The sequence below is a fragment of the Oncorhynchus masou genome, chromosome 9, assembly GCF_036934945.1.
Source record: "Oncorhynchus masou masou isolate Uvic2021 chromosome 9, UVic_Omas_1.1, whole genome shotgun sequence".
Taxonomy (NCBI): Eukaryota; Metazoa; Chordata; class Actinopteri; order Salmoniformes; family Salmonidae; genus Oncorhynchus; species Oncorhynchus masou.
In genome coordinates, this window is record NC_088220.1 from 24,125,831 (window position 1) to 24,145,008 (window position 19,178).

Genomic DNA, 19,178 nt, shown 5'->3' on the forward strand with positions numbered 1-19,178 from the left:
TAGCCTCCACCGCCCTCCCACTGGCCCCTCTAGACTCCACTAGCCTCTTCCGCCCCCCCCCCCACTGGCCCCTCTAGACTCCACTAGCCTCTACCACCCCTCCACTGGACCCTCTAGACTCCACTAGCCTCTACCGCCCCCCCCCACTGGCCCCTCTAGACTCCACTAGCATCTACCGCCCCCACTGGCCCCTCTAGACTCCACTAGCCTCTACCCCCCCCCCCACTGGCCACTCTAGAGTCCACTAGCCCCTACCGGCCCCCCACTGTTCCCTCTAGACTCCACTAACCCCTACCACCCCCCACTGTCCGCTCTAGACTCCACCAACCCCTACCACCCCCCACTGTCCGCTCTAGACTCCACCAACCCCTACCACCCCCCCACTGTCCGCTCTAGACTCCACTAACCCCTACCACCCCCCCCCACTGTCCGCTCTAGACTCCACTAGCCCCTACCACCCCACCACTGGCCCCTCTAGACTCCACTAGCCTCTACCGGCTCCCCACTGGCCCCTCTAGACTCCACTAACCCCTACCACCCCCCCACTGTCCGCTCTAGACTCCACTAACCCCTACCGGCCCACCACTGGCCCCTCTAGACTCCACTAACCCCTACCACCACCCCACTGTCCGCTCCAGACTCCACTAACCCCTACCGGCCCACCACTGGCCCCTCTAGACTCTACTAACCCCCCCCCCCCCCCCCCCCCCCCCCCCCCCCCACTGTCCGCTCCAGACTCCACTAACCCCTACCGGCCCACCACTGGCCCCTCTAGACTCCACTAACCCCCCCACCCACCCCACCCCCACCCCACCCCCCACTGTCCGCTCTAGACTCCACTAACCCCTACCGGCCCACCACTGGCCCCTCTAGACTCTACTTAAGGAATTATGGTCTGGTTAAGTTAAGCCCACCCTGACATGGTGACACCATGGGCATTAGTCTCTGCTATAGACAACTGTTTGGCAAGGTAGTAGACCCCCACTGCAGAATAATAAAGTCCAATATGCCACACATATTGACTGTGTCCCAAAAAGCACCCTGTCCTATTAGTGAAATACTTTTAACCAGGGTCCATAGGGATTTGGTCAAAAGCAGTCCATTATAGGGAATAGGGTGTCATTTGGGACAGAATCATGCTGATAAATCATGTCAGTAAATTAATGGATGGATATTATCATATAGGCCATGGTCAGTGCCAACGTTCTGGAGATGAGATTTATGGAACAGTTCTCTCTGAGTGGGACCCAAGAGCCACATAGATTTACTTCCAGATATTAAAGAAAAATCTTCTCAGACACCTTACAGCAGTTTGCTTGCAAAATGTAACATGGCAGCAAAATATATTTAAATGTATGATAATATTTTTGTATGTGTATTATCACATATTGAGGGTTATTTTAATTGTAGGCTATTCATATTGATCAAGATAGTTTTCTGTAAAAGGCGTGCTTGGATATTCATTTGGAAAAGGGTCAATATGTATGGAAAAGTATACCTACCGATGGGCAAGGCCAGGAAGAACGGCAGCCAGCAAAGCGTAAACATTCCAACCACCACCCCCAACGTTTTTGCTGCTTTCTTCTCCCGGGAGAATTTCAGAAGTTTCACTGCCAGGGAGCTCCTCGCCTGGGTTGCGCGGCCCTTGCTGGTGCCTCCGCCTGTGTCATCCTGCATCTGGGATCCCCTATGGATCCTGAGTGTCAGCTCACTCGTATTCATCCTCTCCCTCATCACCCCAGCCTCCAGGTTCTTGGTGGTTCGCTTGGCGACCACATAAACCCTAAAATACATGGACAAGATAACAACCAGCGGTATATAGAAGGACCCGAGGGAGGAAAAGAGTGCGTAAAACGGTTCCTCTGTGATGAGGCACACCGTGTCGTCCGGCGATGGCGGCTGCTTCCACCCAAGGAGAGGTCCGATGGAGATGACCACCGAGAGCACCCACACCCCGAGCATGGCCAGAAGTGCCCGCTTCTCGGTCACTATGCTCAGGTACTGCAGTGGATGGCTCACCCCGATGTAACGGTCGATTGAAATGACGCACAGGCTCATAATGGACGCGGTGCAGCACAAAACATCCACCGCCGCCCAGATGTCACAGAAGACCCTGCCGTACACCCAGTAGTTGAGGATCTCCAGGGTGGCAGACACCGGCAGCACGGTGGTGCCCAGCAGCAGGTCGGCGATGGCCAGGTTGATAATGAAGTAGTTGGTCGGAGTTCGCAGGTGCCTGTTGGTCACCACCGCCAGGATGACAAGGATGTTGCCCACGATGGCAAACACGATGAAAGCTCCCAGGACCAAGCCAAGCGGGATGGCACGGGTAAGATCCACTTTATCGATCTCCGTCCCGTTGCCAGTGGCGTTTGTGGAGTTGACAGGCGGCTCTGACAACCACGGTATCCCCACTTTCCCGCCCTGAAAATCCAATAAGGAACCATTTCCCCATAAGTTGGCATCGTCAGTGCTCAGATTCATTTTGACTAAAGAGGTCCTCCATAGCAGGTTTCTAATCACATGGAGCTGTAGCAAAATAAAACAAGCAACACCATCCCGAAATAAATCTGCTCGACCAAGTGTTGTTAGGCTACATGACTAAAGGAGAGGTTATCAAGGATTCAAATAAAAATTCCCAAATGGTGCATTTTCTTAATGTCCCACTCAGTTAATTGTATCTTAAAGGTCTTGTCACATCAGTCCAATTGCAGTGCAGTTGTCTTGCTCTGTCTTCTCTGTGAACTGTCTGCATGAAAAGTATCGAGCAGTTCCCCTTGTGCCTCCTGTCAAACCTCACTGCTCAGCGCGCTGCACTGTATGTGCTTCAGCAGCTCTCTCCTTAATGCAGCTTGACTGTATTGGTAGATAGATATACGGCCGAACAGAAGAGACGTACTGTATATGACGCATATTAGGCCTACGCAGTAGCCCAAGAATAACTGCACTAGGAAAATGTCTGTGGCAGCACAGAAAACGCATGGATTTCTGTGTTGGTTTTGTGGTGAGGTCTATGCATGCAACTTTTTCATGAGTTGGTCGGGGAGTGGACTATTGGATGTGATGTCATTGATGTATTTTTTCAGATGAGTTGATTAGATTGTTGTTTTGGGAGCTTAGTCTATAGACTACTATGTTATGCAGGATGTGGCAGGGGTTCAAGTGGGATTTTCTGGTGGAAAATACGATTTGATTGAAGGGCTAAACTACAATCAAACAATTGTGCCTTTATGTTCATAATGGGTTTCAATGAGAGCTGATGCTGCTATGCAATGAATTCCTTTAAAAAAACAAACATTCTCCAACAAATCACTCACAACATTATCACGATCACGCATTTTATGTGAGGAGAAGCTGTCTGATCAAAACATGGTTCAAACTTGGCTTGGGATTTGTCTACGTTTTCAGAAGGAATAATTCCCTCAATCTCTCATTCCACCATGAAACTCCACAATATTCAGGTCATATGAACAACGTTCAGAAATACATCATCGAAAAGTCTATCACTACAAAACTGGATTTTGGAGGTGGGCTTTAGCACATTATACCCTGGGCATCGCACTCGGTTGAATATCTTGGGCATTGAAAACATTGAAGGTTTTTCTGTGCCCCTTGTCTTGATCGGTCGTTTAGTTCAAACGGAGTGGAGGCTTAAAGGGAATCAATAAGGTGAACAAGTACATGGCTGAATTTTGCCTGTGTTTTTACCCATAGAGTAATACCCGTAAGCAATGCATAGCTGTTATCATTTCTTTCCCTGTCAAGACAGACTAACATCTTATCATTAAGATTCAGGTGAATATATTTTTCCCACAGGTGTTGCAGTCGCTGTAAAAAATATATATTTTTGTATCAACCCCTATAACAATTACTTCAACTAGTCACATGTGAATTGGTTTAGTCGTTCCATTTGAAAAATACTACATTTGTTGAAACCAAATATTTCATTCAATACCAACTGTTATTTGATTATTACCAAACCTATTTGTCAAGTTGCAACCTATGTCTTTCAACACTTACTTTTCCCCTTTGGTTAAACCTAATAAATAACAAATAAAACAAATATTTAATGTAAATACAACCCATTGTTTTTATCCCGTTCCAAGTAAAAAAATATATTTTGAATGACCTAATCACATTTCTTCAATTGAGTTACTTTGAATTAAATAAATTCCCTGGACATAGAGAAATAAGTTGGTTCAATAACTTGAAATCATTTTCCAAACATATACTTTACACAAGACTGTCATATATAGTAGACACAATATCTAAACCTTACCCTTCTCTTTAATAGCACATGCACTTACAGTATGTAAGGAAAATGACAAATGGTGGCAGTGTGTCAGCTGAAGTTCGAATAACAAATGCAAAAGACCACATTAACTGGAGTCACATTCATTCTCAAGGGCGGGCAAAAAGAACAAGCAGAAAGCCACGTAAGCCACGCCTCCAACTCTTCTGATTGGCTCCCACCGCTACATTCAATGCACATGTTGAAAGCAATTTAAAAGCTTTCGTTCAATTAATAAAATCATATTTGATCAGACACATTGAATAATAGGTTGAACGAATCCAAATCGTAATTTTTAATAATTCCAATCAGTATAAGTACTCCAAATTAACAACAGTTTAGTCCCACTTTTCACAGTGTAGGCTCTAGGGTGGTCTAATGGAAGGGATAGTTCATGCATTTGCAGAATAATTTATGTTCTTGTCCAATTTTTGCCATTCAGGCGATTCAATTACTGCTTTGGCCCAGACCGGATTTCTTGTCTAGGATAATTATGAGGCCATATATATGAAATACTACTGTACTGTATCTACTGTATACTGCAGCTTCCTTGTATACTGTCACTGCCTGGAACCTAAACTACCTTCTGTGTAAATAGAAAGAACATTCCTACACTGCTCAGCATGCATTGGTGATGGATTGAGGTGTTTTTACAGGCTTGTAATGGAAGCAAATTAAAGTCCTAATAATAGCTATTTTTTTCTGTAGCTTGTTCGCAAATACTTTGGGTTGCATATCACCTTTGAGTTCTTCTTCACCACACCTGTTTCCAATAGGGGTTCAGAGCAGTTTGGTCATTGTAATGCCACACCACATTCATTCATATTGTTCTGCGTGTTCCGGTCCAGCACGGGCCACAAGTCCATATAATAAGGGATTACTAATGTTAACATTGTCAGGGGTTGACCTGCAAACCACAAAGTTCATTATTTTGTACACCATGACGTTGGTATTCAGGTGTCTACGTCTGGAGGCTTTCAACGCTTTCAGGACTGATGCTGTGGCGCTTCCCTTTATGTCAACGTAGTCTGAGGCATGTGATGCCAGTCTTTCCCATTGAGACATTGTTCTTTACACAGGAGATGGGGGAGGGGGGCAGGGCGAAGCCGCATTACGGACCTCTTGATGCATATTATTGCTAGCGATTAGCAAGGCACCAAGGCTAACTTAAAGGCTACTACTCTGATGGTGGACCTGGCGAAGGCTGTCAGTCAGTCTGGAAACATTTTGAGCTGAATTCATAACACAAGAACTTTATTGACCTGTTCTGTCATAGATGTGTTGATGTTTACATCCTGATGAATAGCACATGGCAGAGAAGCTAATATGTCTTGCCCCACACGCATCCCACGTCCAGTCCAATATACAGTACATAGATTGCATTTGTACCAGTCAGTGCTCCATTCAGTCTCCAGATGTCTGATTCTGTATAGACAGTCTGTCCCTGACCACATATGTTTCATCTGTAGAAAAATAACTAAGGAGACGACTTTGTTTAGCTGCATGTGAGACTTGTTTAAATTATATGATTTTGACAACACAGCAAAACAAGCCCTCACTCATAACCAATGAAGTTGCCAAAATAATCTCTCTCTCTCTCTCTCTCTCTCTCTCTCTCTCTCTCTCTCTCTCTCTCTCTCTCTCTCCCTCCCTCCCTCCCTCCCTCTCTCTCTCTCTCTCTCTCTCTCAGAACCTTTGCAGATAATTGAGTTTTTCCTAGGAAATCAAATCCTACTCTTATTGTCAGCCAGCACACTGTAAATCCATGAAGAAACAACCAATTCAACTGGGAATTCAGATCTTCATCAATGCAAGTCCTTAATCGTAGGAATTGCTACTAGAAAATAGCGACCTGGTGATGTCGTTGGTCAAAATGTTTGTCATAGCTCTATGCTGTAAAAGTCCATTAAACTGGTCCTCGATGATTTTCAGACAGTGTGTTGTGCTCTGCTTTTGTTGTTGTTGTCTGTTAATGTAACATATGACCTCCGGAAACCCTTCAGAAACAGGGGACATCGACTTGCCGAAAGATCTTCAGCACACAGCCATGTCCATATCTGGAAAAGTTTACCATTCTGAGCACCCTAACTTCAACCGTATGAATAGTCTTTGTCTTTGTTTAGGGAAGACAAAATCCTTTAAAACAAGAGAAACTATTTTTTGATTATGTTGCTTGGCCACAGGCCTCTTCACAGTACTATGTTTTTATTATTATTATTTCTACTAGTCTTCTGGAGCAGACTGACTGAGTCCCTGGAGATTGTGATTGAGCGTCAAGCGATGAGAGCCATATGTGTAAGACGGCATGCAGGGAGAGAGGGAAAGAGAGAGAGAGAGAGTGAGGGAAGAGAAGGAGAGAGGGAGAGAGAGAGAGAGAGTGAGGGAAGAGAAGGAGAGAGGGAAAGAGAGAGAGAGTGAGGGAAGAGAAGGAGAGAGGGAAAGAGAGAGAGAGAGTGTGGGAAGAGAAGGAGAGAGGGAAAGAGAGAGAGAGAGAGGGAAGAGAAGGAGAGAGGGAAAGAGAGAGAGAGAGAGGGAAGAGAAGGAGAGAGGGAAGAGAGAGAGTGAGGGAAGAGAAGGAGAGAGAAAGAGAGAGAGAGAGTGAGGGAAGAGAAGGAGAGAGGGAAAGAGAGAGAGAGTGTGGGAAGAGAAGGAGAGAGGGAAAGAGAGAGAGTGAGGGAAGAGAAGGAGAGAGGGAAAGAGAGAGAGAGAGTGTGCGGGAAGAGAAGGAGAGAGGGAAAGAGAGAGAGAGAGAGAGAGAGGAGAAGAGAAGGAGAGAGGGAAAGAGAGAGAGAGAGTGAGGGAAGAGAAGGAGAGAGGGAAAGAGAGAGAGAGAGTGCGGGAAGAGAAGGAGAGAGGGAAAGAGAGAGAGAGTAAGGGAAGAGAAGGAGAGTGGGAAAGAGAGAGAGAGAGTGAGGGAAGAGAAGGAGAGAGGGAAAGAGAGAGAGAGAGAGAGAGAGAGAGAAGAAGAGGGAAGAGAATGAGAGAGAAAGAGAGAGAGAGAATGAGGAAAGAGAGGGAGAGAGGGAAAGAGAGAGAGAGAGTAAGGGAAGAGAAGGAGAGAGGGAAAGAGAGAGAGAGTGAGGGAAGAGAAGGAGAGAGGGAAAGAGAGAGAGAGTGACAAAGAGAAGGAGAGAGGGAAAGAGAGAGAGAGTGAGGGAAGAGAAGGAGAGAGGGAAAGAGAGAGAGAGAGAGGAAAGAGAAGGAGAGATGGAAAGAGAGAGAGAGTGAGGGAAGAGAAGGAGAGAGGGAAAGAGAGAGGGGGTGAGAAAGAGAGAGTGAGTGAGGGAAGAGAAGGAGAGCGGTGAAGAGAGAGCGAGAATGAGGAAAGAGAAGGAGAGAGGGAAAGAGAGAGAGAAAGAGAGTGAGGGAAGAGAAAGAGAGATGGAAAGAGAGAGAGGGGGTGAGAGAGAGGGGGGTCAGAGAGAGAGAGAGAGAGAGAGAGAGAGAGAGAGAGAGAGGGGGAAAGAGAGGGAAAGAGAGAGAGAAGAAGATAGGGAAACAGAGTGAGGTGAAAAAAGGGAGAGAGGAAGAGAGAGGAAGAGAGAGGGAGAGAGAGAGAGTGAGAGAGGGAGTAAGGGAAGAGAAGGAGAGAGGGAAAGAGAGAGAGAGAGTGAGGGAAGAGAAGGAGAGAGAAAGAGAGAGTGACAAAAAGAAGGAGAGGGGGAAAGAGAGAGAGTGAGGGAAGATAGGAAACAGAGTGAGGGAAGAGAAGGGGAGAGGGAAAGAGAGAGAGAGTGACGGAAGAGAAGGAGAAGGGAAGAGAAGGAGGGTGAGAGAGAGAGAGTGAGTGAGTGAGGGAAGAGAAGGAGGGAGGGAGAGAGGGAGAGAGTGAGGAAAGAGAAGGAGAGAGGGAAAGAGAGAGAGAGAGAGTGAGGGAAGAGAAGGAGAGATGGAAAGAGAGAGAGGGGTGAGAGAGAGGGGGGTGAGAGAGAGAGAGAGAGAGAGAGAGGGAAAGAGAGGGAAAGAGAGGGAAAGAGAGAGAGAGAAGAAGATAGGGAAACAGAGTGAGGTGAAAAAAGGGAGAGAGGAAGAAAGAGGGAGAGAGAGAGAGTGAGAGAGGGAAATAGAGTGAGGTGAAAAAGGGAGAGACGCAGAGAGGAAGGGGGAGAGAGGGAAAGAAAGTGAGTGAGCGTGAGAGAGGGAGAGAGGGAAGGAGAGAGAAAGAGGGAGAGATAGAGAGAAACAGAGTGAGGTGAAAAAAAAGGAGAAGGAGAGAGGGAAAGAGGGAGAGAGAGAGAGAGAGAGAGAGAGAGAGAGAGAGAGAGAGAGAGAGAGAGGAAGAGTGGGAGACAGAGCTCCAGTCTCTCACTCATCGCCTAGCATTGCGCACCACACATAGTTTGCTACATAAACCCATCTCCAATGGCACGCAACAACAATCAGCACACAACACCATTCAGCAAGCTCATGTATTCACTAAAATACACTGCATACATTAGCTCAGCCATTGGGACATGTAGGGGGTAGGTTAGGGACCTTTACCTGTAATGTATACTCTGTAACTCAAGACTACGTTAGCCTATTGAGCCAAAGCCTCCACTTGCTAACCTCTAAACATTGAATTCAACTATATCGCTATCCTCAGGTCTCTTGTGATCTCTCTACAACAGTCATTGAACTATTCCATCCACAACGAGAAAGCCAGCCATGTAAAACGTCAGAATGGTGGAAGTTGGATACATATTTTGTACTCTCCAGGGATAGACATCGTGGGTCCTGTTGAATGTTTCTGTGTTATGCAATGACTCGAAGTGACAGAAGATATTTTGGAATGGAAATTCAAATGACTCGCTTTACCTCCTGAGAATGGCACATGAAATGGGAACTGAAATTAGCCAGTCGTTCATGGTTTGATTTGAATGAATTACACAGAGGGAATAGCACTGGAGTGATATTACGCTTGAGTGGTTACAATGTGATTACATTTCACCATCGTTACTTTTTTCATTTCTACTAATACAGAGCAGTTTGAGTTGTTTCACACCCCTTAAAACAACAGTGCGGCAGCTGAATGGCTTTGGTTTCGGAATAATGGCATGTTTCTTTTATTCTTCTCATTTCATACCGATATTTTTGTCTTGCCTTTGCAGCTTGAACATGGATTCTTAATATGCAGTACATCCCAGCAAATTGAGCACTTGGTTGAGATTGAATAACTCCCTTGACAGAGACAGCCATACGATAAGTATTTCAGATCAAATGTTATTCAATAGAACACATTTCCCCTCTTCCTAACCCCAGAAGGCTGATAATTCAGTTGGATCATGTGGTCTGTTGGGGTTCGGGCCTACACAGCACTCCTATAGAATGTTTAGGGCTATTCTGATTAAGTACATCCGCAGACACTGGGCGGGATGGTTTCTCAGTCATGCATTATATTGTGTTACTCTCTTCTGGTTGAACTACAGCATATCTCAGCGCTCTTATGGTTCTTTATCCCTTTCTCTTCTTCTTCCTGATTAGGGATCTCAAATGTCTTTGGGGATTGTCAAGGGTTCCTCCTTACCCCAACCCTGTCCCTTCAAATCACTGGCCATCCAGGAATGGAGATAAGGAAATAAAGATGGTTTTGAGAATTGGCACCCAGCCAAAGCCCTCTTGACTATTGACTTTGACCTGTCCCTGTAGATTGCCAGTGTAATATGGATTTCTGGACCTGTCAATCACAGACGTGTTAGGCGTTGTAAAGTTCAGAGAGGCTTCTCAGGTTTCAGTCCCTAGATTAGCCATTAAGACCTTTCCCACAGTATTAACACAGGGCCTGAGTCCAAAATGGCATCCTATTCCTTATATAGTGCACTACTTTTGACCACAACCATATAGGCCCTGGTCAAAAGTAGTGCGCTATAAAGGGAATGGGGTGTCAATTAGGATGTGGACAGGACGTTATAATCACATTAATAGTCCCACATGAACTCTTCCCAGAGGCCCTGTTGTTGCCATGTTGAGCACTGCACAGCACAGTTCAGAACAGTTCAGTTCAGAACAGCACAATTCAGAAAAGTTCAGAACAGCACAGGACAGAACAGTTCAGCACAGCACAGAACAAGCACACTTCAGGGAGAGAAGACTTTACTCCCCCCTCTCTCTCTCTCTCTCTCTCTCTCTCTCTCTGTCTCTCTCTCTCTGTCTCTCTCAGTGTATTGCTCTGTCTGTCTCTCTCTGTGTATTGCTCTGTCTGTCTCTCTCTGTGTATTGCTCTGTCTAACTCTCTGTGTATTGCTCTGTCTCTCTCTCTGTGTATTGCTCTGTCTCTCTCTCTGTGTATTGCTCTCTGTCTCACTCTCTGTGTATTGCTCTGTCTGTCTGTCTGTCTCTCTCTCTCTCGCTCTGTGTATTGCTCTCTCTGAATGTCTCTCTCTGTCTCTCTCTCTCTGTGTATTGCTCTCTATGTCTCTCTCTCTGTGTATTGCTCTCTCTGTCTCTCTCTCTCTGTGTATTGCTCTCTCTGTCTCTCTCTCTGTGTATTGCTCTCTCTGTCTCTCTCTCTGTGTATTGCTCTCTCTGTCTCTCTCTCTCTGTGTATTGCTCTCTCTTTCTCTCTCTCTTTGTATTGCTCTCTCTGTCTCTCTCTCTCTGTGTATTGCTCTCTCTGTCTCTCTCTCTGTGTATTGCTCTCTCTGTCTCTCTCTCTGTTTATTGCTCTCTCTGTCTCTCTCTCTTTGTGTATTGCTCTCCCTGTCTCTCTCTCTCTGTGTATTGCTCTCTCTCTCTGTCTCTCTCTCTGTGTATTGCTCTCTCTGTCTCTCTCTCTGTGTATTGCTCTCTCTGTCTGTCTCTTTCTCTCTCTCTTTGTATTGCTCTCTCTGTCTCTCTCTCTCTGTGTATTGCTCTCTCTGTCTATCTCTCTCTGTCTCTCTCTCTGTGTATTGCTCTCTCTGTCTCTCTCTCTGTGTATTGCTCTCTCTGTCTCTCTCTCTCTGTGTATTGCTCTCTCTGTCTCTCTCTCTGTGTGTATTGCTCTCTCTCTCTCTCTCTGTGTATTGCTCTCTCTGTCTCTCTCTCTCTGTGTATTGCTCTCTCTGTCTCTCTCTCTCTGTGTATTGCTCTCTTTCTGTCTCTCTCTGTGTATTGCTCTCTCTGTCTCTCTCTCCTTGTGTATTGCTCTCCCTGTCTATCTCTCTCTGTGTATTGCTCTCTCTGTCTCTCTCTCTCTGTCTCTCTATCTCTGTGTATTGATCTCTCTGTCTCTCTCTCTCTCTGTGTGTGTATTGCTCTCTCTGTCTTTCTCTCTCTCTGTGTATTGCTCTCTCTGTCTCTCTCTCTCTGTATTGCTGTCTCTGTCTCTCTCTCTGTGTATTGCTCTCTCTCTCTCTCTCTCTCTGTGTATTGCTCTCTCTCTCTCTGTATTGCTCTCTCTGTCTCTCTCTCTCTCTCTGTGTATTGCTCTCTCTGTCTCTCTCTCTCTCTGTATTGCTCTCTCTGTCTCTCTCTCTGTATTGCTGTCTCTGTCTCTCTCTCTCTCTCTGTGTATTGCTCGCTGTCTCTCTATCTCTCTCTATGTATTGCTCTCTCTGTCTCTCTCTCTCTGTGTATTGCTCTCTCTGTCTCTCTCTCTCTGTGTATTGCTCTCTCTGTCTCTCTCTCTCTCTGTATTGCTCTCTCTGTCTCTCTCTTTCTGTGTATTGCTCTCTCTGTCTCTCTCTCTCTGTCTATTGCTCTCTCTCTGTGTATTGCTCTCTCTCTCTCTATCTCTCTCTCTCTCACTGTGTGTATTGCTCTCTCTCTCTCTATCTCTCGCTCTCTCTCTCTCTGTGTATTGCTCTCTCTGTCTCTCTCTCTCTGTGTATTGCTATCTCTGTCTCTCTCTCTCTCTGTATTACTCTCTCTCTCTCTCTCTGTATTGCTCTCTCTGTCTCTCTCTCTCTCTCTGTATTGCTCTCTCTGTCTCTCTCTCTGTATTGCTGTCTCTGTCTCTCTCTCTCTCTGTGTATTGCTCGCTGTCTCTCTCTCTCTCTCTATGTATTGCTCTCTCTGTCTCTCTCTCTCTGTGTATTGCTCTCTCTGTCTCTCTCTCTCTCTGTATTGCTCTCTCTGTCTCTCTCTTTCTGTGTATTGCTCTCTCTGTCTCTCTCTCTCTGTCTATTGCTCTCTCTCTCTCTCTCTATCTCTCTCTCACTGTGTGTATTGCTCTCTCTGTCGCTCTCTCTCTGTGTATTGCTCTCTCTCTCTCTCTTTATTGCTCTCTCTGTCTCTCTCGCTCTCTGTGTATTGCTCTCTCTGTCTTTCTCTCTCAGTGTATTGCTCTCTCTCTCTCTGTGGGTATTGCTCTCTCTGTCTCTCTGTGTATTGCTCTCTCTCTCTCTCTCTCTCTCTGTGTGTATTGCTCTCTCTGTCTCTCTCTGTGTATTGCTCTCTCTCTCTCTGTCTATTGCTCTCTCTGTCTCTCTCTCTCTCTCTGTATTGCTCTCTCTCTCTCTGTATCGCTCTCTCTGTCTCTCTATCTCTGTATATTGCTCTCTCTGTCTCTCTCTCTCTCTGTGTATTGCTCTTGCTCTCTCTTTGTATTGCTCTCTGTCTGTGTGTGTATTGCTCTCTCTCTGTCTCTCTCTGTGTATTGCTCTCTCTGTCTCTCTCTCTCTGTGTATTGCTCTCTCTGTCTCTCTCTCTGTGTATTGCACTCTCTCTCTCTCTCTCTCTCTCTCTCTCTGTGTTGCTCTCTCTGTCTCTCTCTCTCTCTGTGTATTGCTCTCTCTGTGTCTCTCTCTCTGTGTATTGCTCTCTCTCTCTCTGTCTCTCACTCTGTGTATTGCTCTCTCTGTCTCTCTCTCTGTGTATTGCTCTCTTTCTGTCTCTCTCTCTCTCTGTATTGCTCTCTCTGTCTCTCTCTCTGTGTATTGCTCTCTCTATGTCTCTCTCTGTGTATTGCTCTCTCTCTGTCTCTCTCTCTGTGTATTGCTCTCTCTCTGTCTCTCTCTCTGTATATTGCTCTCTCTCTCTCTGTATCGCTCTCTCTGTCTCTCTATCTCTGTATATTGCTCTCTGTCTCTCTCTCTCTCTGTGTGTATTGCTCTCTCTGTGTCTCTCTGTGTGTGTATTGCTCTCTCTGTCTCTCTCTGTGTATTGCTCTCTCTGTCTCTCTCTCTGTGTATTGCTCTCTCTGTCTCTCTCTCTGTGTATTGCTCTCTCTCTCTGTCTCTCTCTCTGTGTATTGCTCTCTCTGTCTCTCTCTCTGTGTATTGCTCTCTCTGTGTCTCTCTCTCTGTGTATTGCTCTATCTCTCTCTGTCTCTCACTCTGTGTATTGCTCTCTCTGTCTCTCTCTCTGTGTATTGCTCTCTTTCTGTCTCTCTCTCTCTCTGTTTGCTCTCTCTGTCTCTCTCTCTGTGTATTGCTCTCTCTCTGTCTCTCTCTCTGTGTATTGCTCTCTCTCTGTCTCTCTCTCTGTATATTGCTCTCTCTCTCTGTGTCTCTCTCTCTGTGTATTGCTCTCTCTGTCTCTCTCTCTGTGTATTGCTCTCTCTCTGTCTCTCTCTCTGTGTATTGCTCTCTCTGTCTCTCTCTCTGTGTATTGCTCTCTCTGTCTCTCTATCTGTATATTGCTCTCTCTCTCTCTCTCTCTGTATTGCTCTCTCTCTGTCTCTCTCTCTGTGTATTGCTCTCGCTCTCTCTCTCTCTCTCTGTGTATTGCTCTCTCTCTGTCTCTCTCTCTGTGTATTGCTCTCTATCTCTGTCTCTCTCTCTGTGTATTGCTCTCTCTGTCTCTCTCTCTCTCTGTGTATTGCTCTCTCTCTCTGTCTCTCTCTCTGTGTATTGCTCTCTCTGTGTATTGCTCTCTCTGTCTCTCTCTCTCTGTGTATTGCTCTCTCTCTCTGTCTCTCTCTGTCATTTTCCCTTTTCCCCAACTCTTTCTCTCTTTCACTCTTTCATCTTTTCAAAGATTATATGGTTATTTACCCATTAGAACTACTTGGCTTTGTTTGTGTTGGTTCCTAAGCAGAGTCCTCTAGTACTGAACTGCTGACTGCTGTGAAACTACACTATCTGTTGAAAACAAGTGTGGGACTTGCTGCAGAGGGGAGGGTTCGCTGGGCCTGGTGCCTTGGATACATTTAAAGACAGCCTTATCCCACTGATTCCATCTTGCATTCGCTACACTCGCATTAACATCTGCTAACCATGTGTATGTGAGCAACACAATTCGATTTGATTTGATTTGATCATGGATTTGGGGAATCCGAGGATAAGAATAATGAAGGAAGTTAACAACCTAAATAAGTTTAATCATGTTGTTTTGTTGCCACTGTGCCAGAGATGGCTGTAAGGACACCGTAATGTTCAATCATGTTTTTTTGTTGCCACTGTGCCAGAGATGGCTGTAAGGACACCGTATTGTTCAACCATGTTGTTTTGTTGCCACTGTGCCAGAGATGGCTGTAAGGACACCGTAATATTCAATCATGTTGTTTTGTTGCCACTGTGCCAGAGATGGCTGTAAGGACACCGTAATGTTCAACCATGTTGTTTTGTTGCCACTGTGCCAGAGATGGCTGTAAGGACACCGTAATGTTCAACCATGTTGTTTTGTTGCCAATGGCTGTAAGTTCAACCATGTTGTTTTGTTGCCACTGTGCCAGAGATGGCTGTAAGGACACCGTAATGTTCAATCATGTTGTTTTGTTGCCACTGTGCCAGAGATGGCTGTAAGGACACCGTAATGTTCAATCATGTTGTTCTGTTGCCACTGTGCCAGAGATGGCTGTAAGGACACCGTAATGTTCAATCATGTTGTTTTGTTGCCACTGTGCCAGAGATGGCTGTAAGGACACCGTAATGTTCAATCATGTTGTTTTGTTGCCACTGTGCCAGAGATGGCTGTAAGGACACCGTAATGTTCAATCATGTTGTTTTGTTGCCACTGTGCCAGAGATGGCTGTAAGGACACCGTAATGTTCAACCATGTTGCTTTGTTGCTTTGCTCCCTGACCTACCCTGAGATACAGCACCATTGTGCTATTGTTAATATGAGGGAGCAGGTTGTGGAGTAGGAGAGGTTAGGTAACTGCTCTGTGTGTTGTCATGTGGGGTACAGGTTGGCATGTCTATCAGGTTAAATGTCTGCATGGGCCTCGGCTGGCTGACGGCTGTAGAGGGGGGACTGTTGTTGGATTAAGGGCTCTGTCTGGCAGGCACCCAACCCACTCGCAGCACCCAACCCACTGCTGAGTGGACGCTTTAGCTCGGTGTCTGACCATTAGATGATTGAATTTCTTTCTTTCTGAGAAGAGTGTTGTTCGTTATACAGTTTATCTTCTGTTGGGTCATGGTGATTAGAACTCTGTCCTCATGGTCCATAACTGTCCTTTGTGCTCTGTAACAGTACACACTGTTGGGGTGGCAGGTTAGCCTAGAGGTTAGAGCGTTGGACTTGTAACCGAAAGGTTGAAAGCTCGAATCCCAGAGCTGACAAGGTAAACATATGTCATTCTGCCCCTGAACAAGGCAGTTAACCCACTGTTTCTAGGCCGTCAATGAAAATAAGAATTTGTTCTTAACTGACTTGCCTAGTAAAATAAAGATAAAATAAATAAACACATAATCCAGAAAGTAAAGTAGAAGAAGTAGAAATAATAATTGTATGCTGTAAGATGAGCCATGACTAGAACACAGTATATATATATGAAGTGGGTAAAACAGTATGTAAACATGATTAAAGTGACCAGTGTTCCATGACTATGTACATACGGCAGCAGTCTCTAAGGGGTAGAGTACCTGGTGCTCTAAGATGAAGAGGTGATTTTCCCTGGACAGAGAAAGGAGAAAGGAGTGAGGTGGAAGTCTCATTAGTATGTTATCTCTACGGAACTCCCTCAACCATATTGTTATTCATATTCTTCACACTGGAATGTGTGTTATAGCAAAAAACGTATTACTATAAATAGCTGTAAAAAAATGTTTGCGCATTTCACACGCGGACACACACACAGAGGATGCACTCACACACACACACACACACACGGACTCTTCCTCCCTCCAGACTGAGATAACAGGACATTCTTAGTGGGATTAAATGAAAATAAAGCTGTTACAATAACATCAGTCTATTTTTTGGATCACAGACGTGCAGTGGCATCCAGCAGTTGAAACAATAACAGAGCCAACTCCCCAGCCCTGTTTCAGTAAAACGCTGAGGAATGGGGCTGGAGAAATGGAACCACTCATAATCAGAGCTATGGATGCAAGGACCATCCTTGATATCAAAATTATAGTTTCAATCCTGTTTTGAGGCTATATACTGTAATGTTTGTTTACATTTACTGTGTTTACAAACATTGGAGTAAAACAAGCTTATATTTTGGGTTCTGATGAAGTATGACTTGAACTAAGCTCATGAGGCATTTATAAACGAATTCATTGATTTATAAATCCAAAAATGGATGGAGCAGATTAACCAACTCACCAAATACAAAGTTGGACAAAAGTAAGTTCAGAGATTTGCCATATGTTTTTTTAAACACTGCTGATCAAAGAAAATCAGTTTTTAGATCTTGAAATGTATTGCATCATTACTTATAGCCTCAAACAGGTGAGGACTATTGAAAATGCTTGGTGTTTATAAGGTAACAGTATATACTCTACAATCACAATGCTGGCTACAAGGCATCCTAACCCCTCAGGCACAACAACGCCTCTTCTCCCTCAGTAGACTGAAATGATTTGACATTGCCCCTCATATCCTCTGGAAATTTTACAGCTGCATCAGCGAGAGCATCCTGACTGGTTGTATCACCATCAGGTATGGTAACTGCACCGCCCGGCGAGTTCCCAGTCATCCAGGACTTACATACTAGGTGGTGTCTGAGAAATGCCCGAACAATTGTCAGACTCCAGCCACCCGAAACTTGGACTGTTCACCATGCTCACGTCAGACAGGCAGTACCGGTGCATCAAGGCTCAGATCAGCAGACTCCTAAACAGCCTCTATCCCCTGGCCATAAGACTGTTAAAAATATAACAACTACTGCTCTCCATCTCCCACAGACTATTCACACTGACTCTATGACCCTCCAGAGGTCTCTACACACTCAGACACAACCTACACAGCTGCTATAATTATTATTGATTCCATTTATAACCACCACTATGCTGCTGTTCATTGATCATTGATTTCCATTACTATTATTATCTATTTATCCTGTTACTGGTCACAATTACTCCTGTTTACATGTATATATTACCATTAGTATCTATATATCTATCCTGTTACTGGTCACTATTACTCCTGTTTACATGTATATATTACCATTAGTATCTATTTATCCTGTTACTGGTCACTATTACTCCTGTTTACATGTATATATAACAATTACTATCTATTTATCCTGTTACTGGTCACTATTACTCCTGTTTACATGTATATATAACAATTACTATCTATTTATCCTGTTACTGGTCACTATTACTCCTGTTTACATGTATATATAACAATTACTATCTATTTATCCTGTTACTGGTCACTATTACTCCTGTTTACATGTATATATTACCATTGGTATCTATTTATCCTGTTACTGGTCACTATTACTCCTGTTTACATGTATATATAACAATTACTATCTATTTATCCTGTTACTGGTCACTATTACTCCTGTTTACATGTATATATAACAATTACTATCTATTTATCCTGTTACTGGTCCCTATTACTCCTGTTTACATGTATATATTATCATTAGTATCTATTTATCCTGTTACTGGTCACTATTACTCCTGTTTACATGTATATATTACCATTAGTATCTATATATCCTGTTCTGGTCAACATTACTCCTGTTTACATGTATTTATTACCATTAGTATCTATCTATTTATCCTGTTACTGGTGACTATTCCTCCTGTTTACATGGATTGTGTATGTGTCCCATTCAGAGGATGAATAGGCAATGGGCTAAGGAAGTGCCAGGTGCACCGGTTTGGGTCCAGAACTGCGCCGCTGCTGGGTTTTTATGATGTACTTTGTGTTCAAATAAAGATAATCATATGTGCTTTTTTGCATAAATACATGGGGTGTATTGGGGCTCCCGTGTGACGCAGCAGTCTAAGGCACTGCATCTCAGTGCAAGAGGTGTCACTGCAGTCCTTGATTCAAATTCAAGCTGCATCACATCTGGCTGTGATTGGTAGTCTCATAGAGCAGTGCACAATTGGCCCAGAGTCGGGTTTGGCCGGAGTAGGCTGTCATTGTCCAAATGTAAAAAACAATGCATGATCATAAACGGAGAGCTGCAACAACAAAAACGTCCACTGTCTAAGCCTTCCTGCACTCACCTTCACTGTCTAGACTGCCTCATTCATTACTGTTGTCATGTTCTGTTGCATAATTCAACACGTTTGTAAATGTCAGGATACCCTCAGATTCAAACACAACAGCTTGGCTCTAGATTACAGCCATCTCAACATATTTGACATTGTTGTGAGATCAGACATAATACCACTAGAGATTGTTCATTTTCCCATGTTGCTTTCATTTTTGCACATCTAATGTGTAAACATTAATACTGTTCATTACTTTTTTCAATTGCACAAAGAATGAACACCAATCAAAATAAAAGTATATTTCTTCTTCCTTATAGAAGTGTCGAGACACTGCGTTACATCCCAGACAAAGCTTAAGCATTCTTATCGATGCTACGGAAAGAGTGTTTTCCATTGAGCCCATTTCAGCCATTACCAGGGGGTGTTTGACAGGTCATTACAAACATTACCGTGGTCGTAACGTTAACAGGAAAATAAGACAGGAGCAAGCTAGATTATGAAAGAGTCACAGAAATCAAATGAAAGCAATCAATGCAGCGATATTTGAGTGATTTTGCTCCCCTAAAACACATAGATGGCTGAATAAGACAGATCCTCAGGTAGGTGGGGCGAGCAATTGCTACTAACAGTCA

General features: G+C 44.5%; 1 pseudogene; it reads right to left on the reverse strand.

Annotated features, from left to right (window-relative positions):
• The window catches only part of LOC135545708 (alpha-1A adrenergic receptor-like), a 33,669-nt pseudogene extending 30,665 nt beyond the window's left edge, over positions 1-3,004 (reverse strand).
• Between the last annotated feature and the right edge of the window lie 16,174 nt (positions 3,005-19,178).